This window comes from Microtus ochrogaster, linkage group LG3, assembly GCF_000317375.1.
Source record: "Microtus ochrogaster isolate Prairie Vole_2 linkage group LG3, MicOch1.0, whole genome shotgun sequence".
Lineage (NCBI taxonomy): Eukaryota > Metazoa > Chordata > Mammalia > Rodentia > Cricetidae > Microtus > Microtus ochrogaster.
Genome location: NC_022029.1, coordinates 31,514,076 through 31,520,073, shown reverse-complemented (window position 1 = coordinate 31,520,073; position 5,998 = coordinate 31,514,076).

The following is a 5,998-nucleotide window of genomic DNA, read 5'->3' as shown; positions in this document are numbered from 1 at the left end:
AAAAAATGGAAATGTTAGCTATTTTGTTTGAATCACTGTACACTATAAATAAATTGAATTATCACACAGTATCCTACAAGTATTGGTCCAGTCAGGGAAAAAGATCTTCCTGGAAGGATTTCTCTATCCCTACTACACGTTTGTTCGAACTGGTAATATACATGTTTTTTTTGTTTTTTGGTTTTTTTTTTTTGAGACAGAGTTTCTTTGTGAAGCCTTGACTGTCCTGGAACTGGCCTTGAACTCATAGAGAAATGTCTGCTTCTGCTTCCCAAGTGCTAGGACTAAAGGTGTGTACCACCACTGCTTGCTGTTCATGTATTTAAAAGGTGACAAGGATTAAACTACATTTAGAATGGTTTCTGTTAAACTGGGTAACAACATAGAGGCTGTCCTGGCTCATTTTTGCTGCCAGTTTGACACACCGGGAAAGAGGGACCAGTTGTGTGGCATCAGTTCTTGCCTTTCGTCCAGCTTTCCATGAGTTACAGGGACTGGATCCATGCTGTCAGACTCCTGTGGCTAGTGCTTCCCCGTCTGAGCCATCTCTCTGGCTCCTCGTGTTGTTTTTACTAATCATTTTGTTTCAGGACGTGATCTGGGCTTCCTTTAAGGTGGAACAAATCTGTGTTGGGTGTGTTACATATCTTTCTCATGCAGGAAGCCACCCTGGGGCTTCCTTTCCCACTCATAACCTTCCATTTATCCTACATTGGGATCCATTCTTGTGTTTGTGTTCCGTTCACACTTACTGTCAAGTACCATCAGAGGTGTGAGATTTCACAACCACCTCCACCTACCACTTACTTTGCAAATGTAGACGGTTCTAGGTTCCTAGGTTAAAGGCTATATTTCCTGTAGCCAAAATGATCACTGAAATTTCAGCAGTCTTTGTTGCTTGTTCCTTTTGGAGAAATGCACTGAAAACCTTTTGATACCTGTTTGTGCAGGCAGATTTGTAATCATAGGGCTGAGCTTCGAGAAACCAAGTATTTTGACATTGGCTGGTAACCCTGCAGACCTTTGCCATAGAGTAAACATGTTATTGTTATTATATTGGACACTGTATGTGTGCATGGAGGAGAACCCTAAATCTACATCTAAGCCATTTTATCTGTACACACTCTTGAAAAGACACTTGGGGAAAGGAGATGGGGTCAGTGTCTCCTGTGAGTGACATAGTGCAAAGAGCCCAGAGGAAACTGTCCCCTAAGCCACTAAAGGTGCCCAAAGGAAAGGCAAGGTTGCTAGATGAAAGGAGAAAGAATTAAGGGTGTTCGGTACCCAAATGTACTGCCTATGCGGCCTATGTAACCGCAAGCTCATACAGAGAAGGTGTTAGGAAAAAGGAAAACTGGAAACGTGATTCTGAGTTATGTTGTCTTTGAAGCCCGAGCTTTTGAAAAGGATGAATGTACAGCGACTTCTACTTTGTAAATCAATTTTCTACATGGTTTTAAAAATAGTAGATGTCTCTGATGTGATTGGAAATGAAATTAATCTACAGAAATCTTATTTTTTTTATTTTCTGTTTGCTTTTTAGTATTTCAGTTAAAGTGTTATGCTCAGGATGGATCCCCCTGAATTCAAATCAGACAATGTGGCTGGTTACTATGTAGTCTGTCTTCAGTTTCCTAGGTTATAAAATGGGAATGTAGATGGATATAAACGCCATCCTCACACTGAGCTGTGCAGTCAGTGTGACTGAAGTAATGGAGGCATACTGCTTTAGATAGTGCCCCAGTGCACAGAAAGTGCTCCGTTAATCTTAGTAATTATAATTTTTATTTTTGCCACCAAAAATAAGGGCACTAGTTTATATGTTGCCTTCTTTTATTTCTAAGTCTATAATCGATGACAAAATGTGATATTGATTTAAAGGATAATAGTAAATAAAAGAAATTTTTCAAAATATAACTCTAAAAGAAACACACTAAGTGTTCTATTTTGATAATAAAGGTTAGTTCTAAAACTGAGGAAAGAGGGGAGGTGGTGGTAGGGTAACTAGGAGGAGTGGAGGGAGAAGAGGCTGTAGTTGGGATGTATTGTATGAGTATATTGTGTTAAAATGGTATAAAATAGATAAATGGAAAGTGTTATATAGTATGTAATGCTCCGTGACAAATCTTTGACTTCCAATTAAGCATTTCAAGCTCAGAATAGAGAATTAAAATATTAGTGAGAGGTTAGAGGTTGCCTGCTGATTCTCTTCAGTTGTTTAATCATTATTTCTTCCTGAATTATAGCCCATTCTCTCAAGCTCATTTAAACGACCCTGATATATTTCCAGAAATTCTGTGTTGGTGTGAAAGATCATAATCCAAAAAGTGGTGGTGAGTCAAAGGAAAAAGATGAGAAAGTTGGGGCTATGGAGCAGGTGAAGTGACTGCACAAGTATCTGAGCAAGGAGAGAGAAGGAGATTCGGTCCAACTCACCCCTGCTTTTGGAAGTTCTTTTCTGTGACACTCAATAGGGGAGATCTGAAGGGAACAGTGGCTTTCTTTCCCACTGTGTCCCCATTTTGGTACTATTGCTGTGTCCATAAGACATCACATGATATGGTCAACTATGTGCATGTGGTAGAGAGTGGATCAAGACTTCCTCTGAGGTTTACAAACTCCAGGTTTCTGTTATGTGCATTAGTGTGCTCTGCTCTCCTGCTCTACACCTCCAGGCAAGTCCTGCAACTACAAAGGCCTCTATCATAAGCCACCAAAACAAGTCCCTGTCCATTGACCACCATATAAAGAACTGTGATGGTAATGCACACCTTTGAACCCAGCACGCGGGAGGCAGAGGCAGGCAAATCTCTCTGAGTTTGAGGCCAGCCTGGTCTACAGAGCAAGTTACAGGACAGCCAGTGATGTTACACAGAGAAACCCTATCTTGAAAAAGAAAACAAAGAAAGAACGAACAGAACAGTTTCTGATTTTAGAAACACAGAATTCCCCAAAATGCAGGTGGTAGAATATATTCTTGGCTTTATGGGTTGCTTTCTGAGACGTTTGGAACATATCTAGGTTTTCTTAGTGTTTTGATCTTTGACTCTTTATTTGACTGTACTAGATAAACCAATATTGTTGGAGAATAAAACAGAATTATAGATCAGGCTATTCTTTTTATTTTATACTAAATGCTCTCATTCTCTGAATTCTTCAGATACATTGAAGGTACAGCAACAAATCTAACAGGGAAAATAGCTGGCACAAGATACATTTTAATGTCATCTCTACCTTTTTAATCTGTAGTCACTGTTCTCTGAGAATTGCTACCCAGAATAATTTTCTCTCCAACACACTGGCTTCATAAATCACACACACACACACACACACACACACACACACACACACACACACGCACGCACACACACACACACACACACACACACACACACATATATATATATGGTAATTTGTTATTCTTCACAAACAAATATGGTGATACTTCTCCATGAGTAGGAATAACTCATGTTAAGACACTAGTTCCCCACAGACATATTCTTATACCTTCACTTTGCTTATCCTTTGGCAGGAATAATAGGAGTAATGCAGGTATTATAATAAGTGCCGTTGTTACCAATTCAATCCAGCAAGGAAGCTGTAATAAATGTGTAGATGGAGCAGTGGGCTGCATTCCTGCCACCCAGCTCCCAGCTGTCTGGCTTGCTTATGCCCCAAAACAACAACACACAAATTGTATTCTTTTAACAGCTGCCTGGCCCATTATATCTAGCCTCTTACTGGCTAATTCTCACATCTTGGTTAACCCATTTCTAATAATCTGTGTAGCACCATGAGGTGGTGGCTTACCGGGAAAGATTCAGCATGTCTGACCTGGTGGCTGGCTCCATGGTGTCTGACCCAGAAAGAAGAGACATGGCGATTGCCTCACTTCCCTCTACCTCCCAGCATTCTGTTCTGTCTACTCCACCCACCTAAGGGCTGGCCTATCAAATGGCCAAAGCAGTTTCTTTATTAACCAATAAAGTAATGTTTCCTGAGAGCACAGGAACATAGAGGGAGCACTAGAGTTTTCTTTCCACAGCATTCAAGAGAGATGCCAAGCAAAAACAGCAAGAATTGGGCATCTGTAAGCTGGGAAAAGAGGCCTTACATCTTGATTCTATATATCCGTACTCTAGACCCATGAGACAATAAATTAGCTGTAGGCAGACAGAGAAGATGGATCCCTGTGAGTTGCAGGGGAGTCTGCTCTACCTAGTGAGTTTCAGGATAGCCAGGGTTAGGTAGAGAAATCCTGTCTCAAAACTGAAACAAAACAAAACAAAACAAAAAAGTAAAATCTAAAAATATATATGTTAATAAGTCAAACATGGTTGTTGAGAATACACACATGTTCTGAGGGAAGAGAAGAAGGGAGGTGGCTCCTGGCAGCAGCTTAGCAGGGGTAGAAAGCGACAGTGCACAAGAGGGTTTTCTGCAAAGATAGCACTTCAGAGTCTAAGCTCTGCTAAGGTCATCCAAAAGGGCAGTCAAGTCTTCTGAGTGCTTAAATCTTCCATTCCTGAAGGCTGGATCTCAATGCCTTTTTATACGTACTTTGCTTCTTAGTGTGATAATAGCCATGGTATGTATTTCTTTGCCATCAGCTCCAATTTGCCTGTCATTTGAGTTCTGGAACTGTCACACAAGGGGTTTGGAGGAAGCAGAGATGTAAAGGAGGAAAGAGTAGGAGGACTACAACATCAAGAGGTCTGGTTGGGTGGTGGTGTTAGGAACCGAAGAAGATTTTTAAAAAGAATGAGAAAAACTGGAATTTACATGGAAAAGATGGCTATTTTAGTATCACACCTTATAATACCAAGGAACTATGTAGACACATAATTAGAGCCATCCATGTAACACAGGAAGTGTCGCAAAATGCGGTAGTTAAATAAAAAGGGGCTCTCTTTTTAAATGACAGCATAAAAACCTGTTTTCATTCACCTTTATAACAGATTGGCTCAGCTGAAATGCCAGTCTATAAAAGGCTTCATTTGACTCACACCTACCAACAAACAAGGAAACAAAAAAAGATTGAATGCAGTTCCCTTCAACACCTGCCAGCACGGGGCCTGGATCTTTGGCCAGAATGTCCCAAACATAACAAATGAAGAGTCATGAAACTTTCTTTACTTCAGTTTGCAGTTTGAATTCCATCAAGTTGAAGGCAAGTGAGATTATAGGATTCAGAGAGTCCCTATTCAGGAGTTGGCAAGTAGATTACCACACACATATATACTTAAAAATGGAAAAATAGTTCCGAGTTTTGATCAGAGGCAATGGACTGTGTGTTTCTGTGGAGATGGAATGACAAAGTTAGTGTGGCAGTCTTTCTCTCTATTTGGTTTATGAGTGTGTTGCACCTGTGATTTTAACACCCAGACACTCTCATATTTTAGTCACACTCATTGTAGTCTGCATAAGAATTACAAATGGTAAACCACCCTTCCCAAAAATTAGCTGGATCAACCTGCCTAAAGGCAGAACAGCGAAAGAGGACACGGGGCTAAAATCCCACATGCTGGAAGTGTCTTCATTTGTCTAAGCCATGGTGCTTTAATTAAAAGCAACAGAATGGCCCTCACTCTCAGAGTAGCAAGGATTGTGTACAGAGACGATGCAGTTACAGCTGCTGGCAGCTCGGCCACTTAGACATTATTACATTCACCACTGGGTTTATCTGGAAATTACAAAGAATGTAAATAATGACATTATTACGTTCACAACAGACGTTTTATCTGTAGAAATTACAAAGACAGGATGGTTGCCATAATAAAACTAGAAAGAGACGTCAAAGGAAATGTTTTTCTCTCCATGTGGAGAGGTATGCAGAAGATTGCTGCATTCTCCAATTGCTATGACCAGACTCTAACTATCCTTGTAGTACCTGTGGTTGTCCCTTCAGTGTGTCTCTGGCAAAACAACAAAAGATCATCGAGCAAACCAAAAACCACTAATGCAACATTACTACCTTAAAGTATAATATTTTTACCCC